Below are 15,464 nucleotides of genomic sequence, written 5' to 3'. Positions count from 1 at the left end.
GAAGCAACCTAAACGTTCATCAATGGATGGATGGATAAAACTTATATTTTTTTACACATACATTCTGAGTATGCCTGCACAATTCTTCATGCATCCTCTGTAAATCCTTGACTAGATTTAAGCCAGAATTAGTCTGACCTGTAGGAAGAGACCAAAAGGTAGAAGTCCTCAATGTCCTCCTTGTATCATCCTCTTTGTATTGTGCTTTTAATCCTTCTGTTTTTTCACTTCCATAAAACTTTATTTACAGAATAAACAAACCAATAAATTTTTAAGTGTTAATCAAATTAGAAATCATGGATCTAGACCAATGTCCTCATTTTTGCAGGTGACGAAATGGAGAATCAAAGAAGTAAAGGAGCTGCCTCAGAGTCACACTACTAGTAAGTAGTATCTGTAGATCTAGAATCAAGTATCAGACTATTTGACCTGAGATCTAGCTTTGCCAAAAGATTTCTCATTTTAGACATGATGTTGAAAACTCTGTATAAAACTGTTTATATCCCAGTTTAGACCACATTTGGTCAGTAGCATTAGTTGCATGCTACCTGTATTCAATTTTGTATACACTTTAGAGGATACTTAGGAAGTGTGGTACAGGAGTTTTTTTTTAAAGAAGAAGCAATGTAGATCATGAGATGGTATAGCAAAAGAAAAAAAAAGCTGGCATTCATATGAAGGGTTTCCATATTCAAGGTGCTTAATAGGAATCATTCCATTTGACCTTCACAAATATATTGTAATAGATACGATTTTATCCCTACAGTAGTAATAAACTAATGCTCTAAAGTTGTTGATAGTTTGCTCAAGTACATAGAGCTATTTAATGTCAGAGCTAATTGCAAATCTAAATCTCTCTGACTTTAAAGATGTCCACTTGTGTAGTACACAATTCTGTATTTACACAGAAAACAAAGCCACTGATCAATACAAATAGTACATAATTCCAACTGGTGTGACATAACCAGTTGTATAATATAGTGCACAGTTCAAGGTGCTAAGAGAAAATTAAATAGTGAAAGATCAGCTTCGGTTGACACTGTAAAAAGACTCATATGCTCTTACTGCTAACTCCCAACTAGCAGTTCTCAGCTTGTTGCAATAAAGACATTAGATATCATGATATCTGTAAATGAGTGGGAAAATATTGGCAACACATATATAATGACACTACAGGTAGAGATTGATAACTTGTCAAGATATGGTGAGACGAGCCTTTCAAAGAGGCAAGCTTTTTTAGCTCTTGGGATGTGAAAGAATTGCTGACCAAAGTACATGACATTTTCAGTTGTATACGATGTAGACATATGGGTTGGATAAACTTATTTTCTTTCAAGAGAATAGGAGAAACATTGAGGTTGAAATAAGTGGAGACATTTGGCAATAGGGTATAGGCTAAGTCATAGAAAATTATATGGAAGAGTGAGACATTTCAAAATGTTGGACTAAAATTCATTGGCAGAAGTCTTTGAAACCTGATTTAAAAAAATTATATTTTACTATTTAAGCATTAAGTAGTCATTGAAGATGTTGGGCTTTTGTTATAATTTTTGTTTGTATAGTCAGAGCTGTACCTTGGAAAAAATGTGGTAGCTTTATGATGGCCTACATGGGTGAAAAATCAGAAGTGAGAGACCAAAGAGCAGGTGTGAAAATATGAGGGCAAGCATCCCTACTTAATTTTTATCTGTTAAAGATATTAAGACATCTCCCCTCCATAGTAGCTGTAATCACGCAGATTTCTATAGTAACTTTGAGAAACAAATATTACTGATCTTATGTACCATTCGTTAAGTCATTTTTCACTCAGAAACCAAGAAAATTCCATTGATCCAATATCCATTTTTCCTCAGTTTCCCATTTCTTGATATTCATTAAGTGAATAATAGATCCCTTTTCAATCTACATATCTACCTTAAAAATTCCTGTCATGTAAGGGAGAAGATATATGTCATGATAGTTTTTTAAAAATTATTTGTTGTTGTTGTTGTTGCTTTTGTTGTTGTTGTTATCCTGGAACCCTATCACATCCTAAAGAAGGCTTTCTCAGTGAAAACTTTGAAGGTGGTTTGAGGATCCCTGTTTATCTAAAATTTGCACATCAGATAGAGGAAGGGAAAAAATAAGGGATACTTGTTCATCTCATGAGTGACATAAACAAATAGGAAGTAGCTGTGTAATCCTAAAGCATTTTGCTGGGATAACTAAGGAGCAACAAGAATGAAAAAGCCTTTATGCAAATTTTGGATCCTTTAGCTTCTTAAAGGTCAGCTGTTTGGTTTTAACACCCAAACTGGCAGGAAAGAGCCCTGAAAGCTGCCTGCCCCTGTGTTAGATAAGCAATACAGGGCAACCTCTGCTCTTAATGAGGATTCCATTTTAAACCCACAGCACTGTCCTCATTTTAGAACCCTCCTTCTTCCAGGAATCATATGCATCCATTAATGAAGCTAAACAATATCATCCCAATACCCTGCTGTTACCTAACTATGATCTTTCAAGTAATTGCAATTGCACTCCAAACAATTTGCTTTCTTTTTGCTCAGCTGATTTCACACGCATGAAACTTTTTTCAGATTTCTTTTTCCTCTCTTGTATTACATTTTTGACCCTGGGCCCCTATAAGAGTGTATTTCTTTGTATTTATATTAATTTGCCATACAAGCAATATATCTGCTAATGCATCCCCTTTATATTGTATCTTTGTTCTGTTTTCTTAGAAAAAAGTATTTCTTTATCCTTTCTAAAGATGGGCTATCTCTCCCAAAGTCTCAAAAGGAATACCTTTGTCATTAGAGATGATTTTGCCAAACTGATACATATTAATATTTCTGAACTTTTAAGAAAACCGTACTTTGATGTAGGGGCTATTCAAGGCTATGTGTGCATGCGCGTGCACACACACACACACACACACGCACTCAAATGTAAGTTTGACATTTTGTCCAGGTGTTTGTAATGAAAAGGTGAGTTGGAGTTTGGGGTGATAAAGGAAAGGAGCACTCTACCTTTATCTATAGATGTAATGAAAGTCAAAATAGGCCATCCTTATGGGGGTTTGGTATGAGCACTGAATATCCATTACAGTGTTTGACACACAGAAAAATTATTTGTTGAGTGAATACGTGCATGATTGGCTTGTAACTGGCAGCCCTTTTGTCTGTTTCATTGTCTATTTGTGAAAGTAGTCTAGCAGATCAGTCAAAGATTACATTGGTATGGATAGAAATCTAGCATTAGATTTCAGGCAACGGTCTCAGGTCTTAGTCCTCTCCCTGCTATAATGTCATTAATTAGTCAAAAAAAAAAAAAAAAAAAGAAAAAAGGATTGTTGAAAATATGTTTTTACATAAAATATATTATCATATTATGGAAGGTTGTTTGGTATAGAGATTAAGAGTGAAGATTTTGGGGAAACTTAATATATGTAAAATAATGGATTCTGCCATTTGTTGTTTGTATAATTTTGGAGTTTTCAAATGTTTCTGTGCTTCATTTTCCTCCACTGAAAAAACATCTAGTTCATAGAGTTATTCTAAGTATTGATAAGTTAATGCATCAAAGTTTCTGATATGTAAGCATAATAAGCTTTTAATTATTGTTAATGTTTGTTGACTTAGTACTATATTAATTACATCTGAAATTTTTGATTTCTTGAACTTCCCAAATTATAATAGTAAATCATGAGTCCATATATGAACTCTTGTTTTGTATTTAAATTTTCAAAGAGCACAAATTCTGTATGTTAAAATGTTATTAATTAACTTAGTACATATTCGATTACACTCTGACTGATATTTTCCACATCAATTTCATCAAGTTGATACATATGATTCTTTGGCACCAAGTCTAAATCCACTTAGAATGTGACAATAAGAAAAGTAAGCATGCTGTCTTGGTAGTATATCTATTTTCCTACATGTGTAATTCTATATTTATTTTTCCAACCCTAACTTTGTCAAGATCTTTGCATTAATTTTTACTTGGAATTTGTAATGAAATGCATACACATATAATGGGATATTGAGCGGGGAAATTCTGTTTTACAAATTTACATTTATTAACTTTACTTAAAATAATTTTAGTTTAATACTTCCCTTCCACATTTAATAAACCAAATATGGGCCATTAAGGTTTGAAACTATAAAATTGAAAAGAAAAGATATTTTGTCAAAGGGAGTTATATATTCTAGCAAATTTCACCATATGCCGTTTTTGCCAGTGTTGCACTTGGAAAGCAATTCACCTGGTCTGCTTTATCAAATGGTTGTTCTTCAATATGGATGCTCCCCATTCAAAACCTCCCAGGCAGTTTGTTATTTCTTCATGGCATATCTGGAAACATCTCATCTCTGTGTCTATATAGGATAGCCTTCGTCTCTATCTCCAAATTCCAAAAACCAGTTGTCGTTTTCAGTCTGGTTTCTAATATTACTTCTTTGATTTCATCACTGGGACTCATCTCCCCTCCCCCATGATGCCGTAGTGTCTTGTTTCTGATGCTCTTATCAACAACTGTCCTGTAGTTATTTGCCAATTCTGTTTTTGCCACTAATGAAAATAAAACTTTCTTTTATTGTTGTTAAAAACTTTGTTCTATTGTTTCTTTTATTGATTTCTTGATTGTGATTTTGTTTAACCTTCCATCATCTGAGACACATATAAAGATCGTCTGGATCTAATTTTCTTTTTTTTTTTTTTTTTTTTTTTTTTTCTAATTTTCTTAACTGTTGGTGCATTCATACCCACTGACCCCAGTTCTTCTTGTTAAATTCTTACTTATGACTGAATTCTGGCCAGGAGAACATAGGCTAAGCTATGTGTTCCACTTCCTGGCCCATACAAACTTCCAGTGTTTGATTCTCCTTCTTTTTTCCCCCTCCTATGATGTCTTTGGGAGTCACATAAAATCAGTGCTCTCCCAAAACACTTTCACTTTTTGTTTCCTTTTTCTGACCACTTACTTATCTCCTTCTATCCACACTCTGGGATTCAGTTTTGGCTTTCATCTATTTTTGGCTTAGTGTTGGCTAGAATTTCACTGTATCTAGTGAACATCACCGTCACTCATTTTGGTTACAGACATAGACAAAAAGTGAATGATGCCCCGCTAGCCTTGTATGGAGGGTTGTATTTGTTTATTTGTGCTTACTTGTTTATATTTACATGGGATTTTTATGTATACTTTTGAGACCGTTAGTTTGCTAGGAAAGGGGATCCACAAAGTAATAAGCTCAATAATTTTAAGTGACACTTTGGATGAAACTGAGGCCCATGAAGTGAGGCTATTGGAAAGACAAGGGACATTGAAACAAAAACATTTGTGTTAGTAGCTTAAAGAAGTTCCAGGTTCCTGGAAGAAAGAGAAGTAATACTAGATAAGTCCTGTAAAAAAAGTAGCTTGAAAGCATTTTCTTCCCAGAATGAAGGAGGGTTACCTTTTAAACATTGATTTAATATGTATTATAGGCCTTTTATAAACCTCTTTTAATAGTCTTTGTTAATTGAACTGATGAACCACTTTCATACCTTCTCCAATCTTTAGTTCACACCTACTTTTATGTATAATAGTTAGCTTTAGCACCTTGGCTTCCAGAGCACACTGTTTTGTGTGTGTGAATTAACCATATTTACTCACCATGTAAACTAGCCTATTTAGAAATCCAGTATTTAATTTTGTATGTTAAAGATGAAAAAATGAGGAAGACTTGGGTCAATTTTAATTGATTCTGTATCATATGGTAAAAGGAAGGAAATTTTTTGTAATAATAGAAAATATAAATTTCCTATATTTAATGCATTAGTTCAAATGATGAGAAGGTAGCAAGGCTCATTCAAGTTTCCAGATGCAGGAGCTGATTACACAGTCTTTTGTTTTGGTACAAATTAATGCTCAGAGACTGCAATTGTCTTTGACAATAGTTTATTTAACACAGGTTCACAGTGGGAATTTCACAAACTAGTAACGTACAGGATAAGGTCTCTTAATAAGCAAATAAGGAAATAACATACTCCACACCAGTGATAGATTAATCACTTGAACACTATTGTTCAAGGCAAGGAGGGATGAAAGGAATAAAGTCCAAATTTAGTTGAGGTATATATACCTTTACATGAGTTGGTGGTACTCAGGAGAGGTAGCTAAAAACAGCCGATAGTTGATATCCAGCTCCCAGTGCAAAAGTAAAAGTACCCTGTTGCTAGAGGATGTTGCTAGGGAACAATGGCAGGGCAAGGGTATTGATGGGCAAGAGGATGTTCATGGGGCTACTGCTTGGCTTTCACCACTGCTTGAATAAAAGGGTCACCTTCACTATGGAACTAATTGCACTAAGGTCTTCAAAGAACTATTTTCAGTCAGCAAAGTATAGCTTTGCCCACACTGTACATTCTTGGGTAGTCCCACAAAATCTCCATGTTTATAGTCAAAATGTCTCCTTGCTACAGTTACTTCTTCCTCTTTTTATTGTTAAGCCCCCAATAGGCGCCCCTCCATAGCTGAGCTACTGAGTTCTCATTGGTGACAACAGGTAAGATGATGACATCCTGACCCAATTTACTTCATTCTTATATCACAACAGCTTAACTTCTAAAAAGTTTTCTTGGTCTTTGTTATAAATAAGTGGAATTGAAATCACATCAAACCAATACATAACACACAGCAATCCTGGAGACGTGGAGAATGAAAACCTAAATTATGCAAAGGAAAGGATCAGACATTTGTAACAGAGTTATGTTTCCTGCTCTGATTTATTAGCAAACTATTTCACAGTAAACTTGACATAGAGAATGTAGAATTCCTATGGCAAGTGAAATTCCATTGACCTAAGGGCAGACAGAATTGGAAGATAAACAATTTGAGCAAATTCTTTGCCGAGATTGAATCATTTTCATAGATATCCTAGTGCATGTCATAGAAATGGCAGACCTTAATTAGGTAGACTAATATCCCTTCCTAAAACTGTATCTTTTCCAATAGAAATAAATGTTCTGTCTCTCCCAGGCTCTCCAAATTCCCACACCTCTCAAAAATGAAATTAGAAAACAGTAGATTCCCCTTCGTCAGTGCAGCCAATTAAATGGCTGAGGGTGTCTGTTTCTGTGTCATTTTGAGAAACAATTGTATCATTAAATCGCTGAAATTGTAGTGTCAGCAGGAAATAGAGCAAATAGCTGCCAAAGGGAGAAAAAATATGAACAATACAGCTACTTTGATGTCTTCCTGCCCTCCTTTCCAGTGTCTATTGCTGAACAAGCTACAAACAAAATGTGAGAGAGCAAAGGCTTAATGCCTATGAGCCTGGGTGGCTTCAGCCTCCCTTGTTGGGAGGCTTGATCACTGATTTCTTCTGCTCCCACCTGACACCTTAGGCATGCTGCACTAACTAATCAATGTTTCAGAATACAACTCCCACTGCCCTGCCTCTCTTCCTCTCCAATTACTGTTCACTCATGGAATTTACTCTGTCATCTTCTTAAAAAAATCATTCTTTTATTCATTGAACACATTCCTATGGAGCTCCCACCTTGTGCTAGGTACAATCCCAGGTCAAGATGGATCTGTGAGCAAAACAGGCAAAATCTCTGCCATTAATGAGATTGCTTGGAGGTAGTAAAAACAGACAATAAGTTATATACATCATAAATCTTTCAATTACACAGCTAGGTAAGAGAAATCAAGAGTCAGTGGATTGCAGTTTTTAATCAGATAGTCAGAAGGTTGGGAGAAGTGTTTCATCCTCTCCTCAGAGGCTTGTGGCATAGTGGTTAATAAACAAACTCTTACCAGACTGTGAGGGTTCTTAATTCACCCAGCTCTGTCATTTGTATGACTTGTAGCTGTATTACCTTGAGAAATTTTATTTCTCTAGGTATCAGTTTCTCCATCTCTAAAGTAAGGACCATGCTAATACTGAGTCATATTGTATGTAAAAGATTTATAACATAGTATGTAGTGCATGTTATATAGTGCACCTACCAAGTACCTAGTAAGTCTGAAAAGAGCTTACACCTCAAGTTAGAGGCATCTGAGGGTGAAAACTCAAAGATGTTTCTTTTCTTCTTGCTAATCTGACCCTCAGTTGTATGAACAAGAAAACTAACATATTTCCTATCATTAGAGCCATTATCAGGATTATAAGAAAGTTCAAATTAAATAATCATAGAAGATCCTTATTAAATATCATGCTGTCTCCTCAACTAGACTCAGTTGAAATGCTTTGACACCTTCTCATATTATCTCAGCTAGTGAAAATCTTAAGTCTCCTGATATCACTCAGTTTGTCCTTGCTCTCTTCCACTTCACAGTCACCTAACTAATAACCCAACCAAATCATAGCAAATTCAGACTCAACATCAGATGCAGAGGCAACAGCCTAGTGGAAATGTTCCCATCAGCTCCCATGATTCCATACAATCTGTGTAATAGTAGATCCCTTATTCTGTATCATCGTGATTCTGCTTCTCTGACCAGACACTAACTGACATGACACATACATTAGTATATGAAGTAGATAAGTGCTATTACAACAAAACCCTAGACCATGTGGCATTGGTTTTGGGCCCAGCAGTGAAAGAAGCTTGAAGGGCCTTAAGACTATTAGCAGCAGCCTTGCTGGTATGAAGGAGGCTATCAGTGAGGATTTAAAGAAGAGGCCAGTCCCTAACCATTTGAATCATCCTCAGCTGTTGAAGTCTCCCCGCTGAGAACCCTGATCCTGCCAAGCAGAGGCAGACCGTCCCCTCTGTGCTTTGTCTGTATTCCTGATCCACAGGATGTTTTATGCCACTCAGCCAGAAGTGGTTTGTTAGCAGGAAGAGATGATTCACAAATAAACCGGTGCTAGATGTGGAAGAATCAGAGTTGCACTGCATTCTTGCCCTTGAGCTCTACACTCTTCTTCTAGAATCCTGTATGTTTATAGACACCACTCCCCCTCATTCCTAATGTTAGTCCAAATTGAGTTTCTCTAACTTACAGTCAAAAAGAGTCCTAACCAATCATAAAATCAACAGAAGTAAACATTTCAAATATCCTTTATACATATTGTTTTTAAAAAATTACCTTGCTACATCCTTACTATCTTCATGCAGTTTTGAATTAAGAAATGCCCTCTACTTGAAAAATCATGATCCATTTTTGTTTGACATGTGTGAACTTCAACCAGTTATTTTGCGCAGGGAATATTCAGTCATCCATTCAATCATCTAAAAAATATTTATTGAATTCTTTTAATGTGAAAAGTAATGAGTTAAGCAAAGGGAAGGATACAAAGAATTATATAGTTTCTGAGTAGCTAATCACACAGTAACAGCAATGAGACATATAAACAGAAAGTAACACATTTCCTTGATTCCAACATTATTTTTTTTTTCACATTAAATCATTTTAAAAACAGGGCACATCATATAATTGATAGGTGTATTTTAATTTGGAGTGTTTCTTTTCTGCACTTGAAAAGCTGCTATTAAATTGACAGTGTGCTCCTAAACATCCATGTTTTAGAAGGCAAGAATTCCAATATAACACAGGTTAGTATGTAATAATAATCAGCCTAAAATAATCTACATACCACAGAGATATTTTTTTTCAAATTTTTATTTAAATTCTAGTTAGTTAACATACAGTACAATATTGGTTTCAGTAGTAGAATTCAGTGACTCATCACTTACATACAATACCCACTGTTCATCACAAGTGCCCTTCTTAAGAGCCATCACCCATCTAGCCCAACCACCCCTCCCTCCCTCCATCAAGCCTCAGTTTGTTCTCCAAAGAGAGTCCCAAAAAGAGACATTTTGAAGTGACATTTTGTTCCCTCACACCATACAAGGGATGAAATTATGGGAAATATAGTTCCAGCTTAGCTAAGATGACACAATAAAAGGCATTGCAAGTAGTGTGCGTCAAAAACCTTTAAAACATTTATTTACATTGGTAATACAATAAGTTTTTGAACTCACAGAAACCCAGTCTAGACAAATGAACAAAATAAAACAAGATTGTTTTAAAGGTTCTGAGGACCTCCATCTATGTGACATTTGACCTGACAAAGTTGGAAGACAATGGGATGCCTAAGACCAGTATGAACTATCTTCTGCTTTTGAAGTTCTAGTAAGTTGAACCTGTTTTCATATCACCTCTCTCTGTACTGTAATTAGGTAATAATTCTTTTACTGAATATGATAAGGTTTTAGAGTGGTGGTGGGGGTCCATAGCTAATGACCAAGAAAGAATTCTTGACACATCTTTGGTGCAAAAAGGCGACTTTATTAAAGCACAAGGACAGGATCCTTGGGCAGAAAGAGCTGCCCTGGGGTTGTGAGGAGTGATTGATTATATACTATGGTGTTGGGGGAGGTAAAGGCAAAAGGGAGTTTTCCATAAGAAATTTCATACGCTAAAGAAGAATCAGGAGATACTGGAGGTCTTGCTATTGTCAAGCTAAGGTTGTTTTTCCCTCTAGTAAGGCATTAACATTAAGACAAAAAGGAGTTCCTGGAAAATGTTACATTCTGCCTGTCTCAAGTATGTGTCCATGGGCTGCAGATTATAAGGAAATTTAATTTTACCTTCCCTTTCCTTCTTGCCTTTGTTCCATCACTATGGAGGGGGGTTGTATTGGAGATACAGGAAGCTGAGTCTATGGGTTTCTGGAGATGAGGCTATTGCTAAAATTGCCTTTTTCTTATAATTTACTAAAACATTTGTAAACTGATGGAGACTCATGCCCTGCGTGGCTGTGATCTCTATCAGTTAACCATTGGTTTTTCCCTTTCCTTTGTACTTGGGCAGCCAGGAGTGCCTGAGTATCACACACATCCCACCTGGGGGGTGGGGGTGAGGGGAAGAGGTTTGTGTGGTGTCAATTTGCCTTATGCTCCCTTATCACACAGAAATGAATTTTCTTACACTTAGACCAGAACCTACAGAACACATAATCAAGAATTTTTCTAGGTGAGTAACATTTTAAAGCCTACCTCCATCAAGTTGTTCCAATTCTCCTAGGAAAACTCTCCTGAGAGTATCTAAGTTGACTTGATTCTAGGACATCAAGAGGCCTTATATAAGATAATTTTTATTCTTCTCTATACACTTGTCTAAGTTACTAGCAAGTTTCTCTGGGCAGAGAGAAGTTTGTATAGGTGTGTGTATTTGTGTATATTCATATCTGTGTGTGATGCACATTTAAAAAATGAGATTCTTGTGCCTTCAAATCTTGAAAAAAATACAAAAAGCTTCTATTACTTCCTTTCTTCCCTTTACTTCTTCTTTTTTTTTAGTTCTAACAGTCTATTTTGTAAAAGCATTTTAAAGTACCAAGTGTGGTGTGTCTGGGTGGCTCAGTTGGTTGAGCGTCCTACTTTGGCTCAGGTCATGATCTCGTGGTTTATGGGTTCGAGCCCCGCGTTGGGCTCTGTGCTGACAGCTGAGCCTGTTTCAGATTCTGTGTCTGCCTCTCTTTGCCCCTTCCCTGCTCATGCTCTGTCTCTCTCTGTCTCTCAAAAATGAATAAATGTTAAAAAAGATTAAAAAAAAAGTACCAAGGGCAATTCAATAGTCATCATCATGAAACACACAAAAATGAAAAGCTGTATTTATGTCTCAGTAACTATTAATTTAGTATTCTGGAATGGCCCCAGGCCACTGATTAAAATGTTTGGCTCTTAGTATTCCTTAGGATTTCTAGTTTTTCCCCCTAGTCTGTGTAAGGCCAATTAAATAAAATGTTTCTTTTCTTTAGGGTTGTTTTGATTTTAAAATGGTAGCTAATCTATAGAGACAGAAAGCTTATGTCAGGAACTGTTGAAGTCCCTTCTTTTATTGTCTATCACAACGTACTGGCGGGAAATTTTTATAATGAAAACTCCAGAAATTGTGGCTGCAATGTAATATGTTCCCTGTTGCAAGGATTTGAGTCATTCTTCCATAAGATGTCGAAGAGTGGGGCTGAGTGTTTGCTGGAAACCTGAGATTATGACACAGTCATCACAATGGGGCCTTGTAATAATTTTGGTATTGGTTTGAGCCCTAGACAGTGATGTACTGACCTGAAGTATAGAAAAATTATTGATCACTTCCTTGTATATCCTTTCTTGGAAGGTTTGGAAAAGGGAAATTTAGTTTCAAAGAACACATATTGTAAATCTCCTGAGGTTTTGCCAATGGAATGCTTTCCTCTCTTTGAAGCTTTAAGATGTTTTACTACATATTCACCTTATGTAAGAAATCTAGATTTTGTTATGTTTGTCCAGCAAGTGGTCTCTGAACTCATTGTCATGGTATAGACTATTCCAGAGATTAGTGCAAAACTGGGAGTTAATTGCATTAAATCTACCTAGCACATATAAATTTAAGACCCAAAAATAACTCCAGGTATAAAAAATTAAGACATTATAGACAATAATATGCAGAAGTGTGAACATTTTATAATCATTTATCTCACATCCATTGGTTAGCTTACTGAATGATGAATGATCTGGCCGTTTCCTTCAGGTAAATCAACTTTCCTGATTAATATTATTTTATTTTAGGGAAAAGAGTCACATTAGTTCTAAAAAAAAAACCAAAAAGGTCTCTGACCTTTATCACCTAATCAACTGTGAAAAGTAGATAATAGTAATACATTACCTTTATATAAACATATCTCAGTAATGTTTATATAACACATATAATGTATACATATGTGCATGTTTGTTTGTTTTCAACGCCTCCCAAATTACGTAGACAGAATCAGCAATTGACCAATTCAAAGAAGTTAAACATTTTCGACAACCCTCACAGAACTCTGAACATAGATAGGTTTGTCCGTTGTGCAGATACCAGAGTGCTTATTAATGTTTTGATCTCCCATAGCGATATTGTATTCCAAAGAAATTTTAGATTGAAGGAATGGGCATTACATTATAGAACTCATTTTATTGATGAGATTCCAGTTGTAATCTTAAATGGGAAATTGGTCGGAATAAATTTTTAAAATAAAAAAACAACAATATAGACAGCATATTTCCGTTCATACATATTATAGCATAAACAAACACTGAAATATGTATGTATCAAAGAATGAAAGTGTTTTCTTCTGATACTTTGCAGATGATTTTCTTCATACTTTTCTACATTTCCTAAAGTTTCAAAAATCATTGTGTTTTACTTGCATAATTAATTTGCTAATAAAACCAAATGTAAGGCAATTTGAAAATAAACAATTGATGGGAAGTAAGGTGTGAATACTGTTAAGGAATGGTTATAAGCAGGGTGCCTGGGTGGCTCAGTCATGATCTCAGGTTTGTGACATCAAGCCTTGCAGCCATTTCCTCAGTGACAGCATGGAACCTGCTTGGAATTCTCTCTTTCCTCTCTCTCTTTGTCCCTCCCCCTGCTCGCACGTGCGCACATGCTCTCTCTTTCAAGATAAGCATGCTCTCTCTCAAAATAAATAAATAAACATAAAAAAAAAGAATGGAGATAAGCAAAGCCAGCCTGAGCTGAAATTTTCAATGATGTGAAGTTGCCTCTGTAATAATTAGTATATAAGTCAGTAGTTAGAAATTTAGGCTCTGGAAAGAGTATTTATCTCTTTAATACCAGAACCTCAATACTGTGGTTGAAAACTGTTTTTTCTAAAAGACAAATGTTGAGGCTTGAAACAATATCAACCTACCTATAATGTGCTATTGGAAATTTTCTTATGAGATTTAACAATAACAACAAAAATTCAACTTTAGAGATTTGGCTTCATTAATGTATTTTATGATATCCAATATATATTTTAATTATTTTTATTTCAGAGTTCTCTACTATGAAGGTATTTTGAACTTTGTTTAATTAATACATCAATTTTTCATAAGAAAACCATCAAATAAATGCCTTTCAAATGTAACACACAAGTCCCTAAGCATAATCAGATTTCTTTTGGCCAAGTCAGCATATAGGGCCTTCTCATTGGACATTGGCATTTCACCTGAATTATTTGCAGGTTTTTATTAAGGAACAGAAAAATTAATGAGTCCAGCTGACACCTTTTCTCATTTGGACTAAGAGTTTTAAATAATTTAAAGTAATTAATAATAATTTTAAATAATTCTGTAAACCCAACTTAGTGCTATTTATGAAGATAGGGTTAAAGATTATATATAATATAAAAAATAGCAAAGTAGTGGGCATTTACTCTGAATTAATTTCCCAAACCACAATAACAAAAAATATGGGCAGAATAGAGATTCAAGTACTGCATAAATATAACATAAGCCTTTTTGGATTGTATAATGTGTATTATCCCTGCATCTCAAAATGTGGCCAGGTGTACTACCAACAGCATTAGCATCACCTGGGAGCTAGTTAAAAATTCAGGATCTCAGATCCCACTCCAGACCTATTGAATCATAATCTGAATTTCAAGAAGACCCTCAAATGATTTGCTGCATATTCAAGTTTTAGAAACATTCTCTAGAACACGTGTTTCTGCATTTCACACCGTGTAGTAGCTTAGGGGCAAAGAAAGGGTGCTATTTGGAATCTAGAGCCACTCTGGCCTAAGTAACTACTTTAATACATAGTATCTAAATTACATGTCATTTAAATAATCTGAGTCTCCCTTATAAACTGCATTAATAACAATATCCACTACAAAACATTGTAATGAGCCTTATTTAAGTAAATTACTGTAAAGGCATTTTGCATGTTAAGATTATAGATATGTTAGTAAAATTTGAAATTCAGATTTGTCTTGTTAAGTTAGACATTTTACTGTTGAATTATTTCCAAAGTTTAGAGTGGACCACATGCAAATTTTGGTAGCAGATCTTGGTGGTGAAGCATCTTTATATGTATAGAGTTGAGGTACCAAAGTTATGTTTTCAAAATCAAATAATGATCAGATAAAAAGTCACTGAGTGCTTCTTTGAAGGCAGGGATTCCCAGAAAAGCTCTCCTTGATCACATAAGATTCTATCTCGGAAAATGTCCTCCTTTTGGAAGAATAGGAGATCTCAGAGAGATGCTTATAAAGCCATTGGAGAAAATGGATCATCTGACTAAACAGCCTGGTAAGTTTAATCAACCATGGACTCAATGAAGTGACAGCTATCTCAACAGAAACTCCGCATATCCACTAAATAGTGGTAATATTAATAATAATAACAGTTTATCTATTGGCCAAGCAGAAAATATACTTTGCCTTTGAAGTTTTTCTTGGTATGAAGTCATACCCACTTAATTTTCATTGATTATTTTTGCATTAAAAATGAATGGTATTTCCTAAACCTGACATGGTAAAAATCATTACTCAAACTACCACCAAGGAGACATTGTGAGAGATGGTAAAAATTGATGATATTTCTTTGAAAGTTTTGGTTTTTGATTCTTCAACTAAGAGGAGGGGCCATCAGGGTATCTAATAATGGGGCATTCTTCCTGTAAGGGATTGTGCGTTAATAAAAATACCTTTGGGAATGCTGTATACTCT

General features: G+C 35.2%; 1 long non-coding RNA gene across 1 annotated transcript in view; it reads left to right on the top strand.

Annotated features, from left to right (window-relative positions):
- The first annotated feature begins 305 nt into the window (after positions 1 to 305).
- LOC121020822 (uncharacterized) overlaps positions 306 to 15,464 on the top strand; it is a 959,466-nt gene continuing 944,307 nt past the window's right edge. Inside the window, exon 1 of the long non-coding RNA XR_005786304.1 lies at positions 306 to 383. This is a non-coding gene — a long non-coding RNA (uncharacterized LOC121020822). The remainder of the gene's footprint in view (positions 384 to 15,464) is intronic.

The sequence above is a fragment of the Herpailurus yagouaroundi genome, unplaced genomic scaffold, assembly GCF_014898765.1.
Source record: "Herpailurus yagouaroundi ecotype Mexico unplaced genomic scaffold, PumYag 252, whole genome shotgun sequence".
Taxonomy (NCBI): Eukaryota; Metazoa; Chordata; class Mammalia; order Carnivora; family Felidae; genus Herpailurus; species Herpailurus yagouaroundi.
This window is presented reverse-complemented; position numbering and strand designations above follow the sequence as displayed.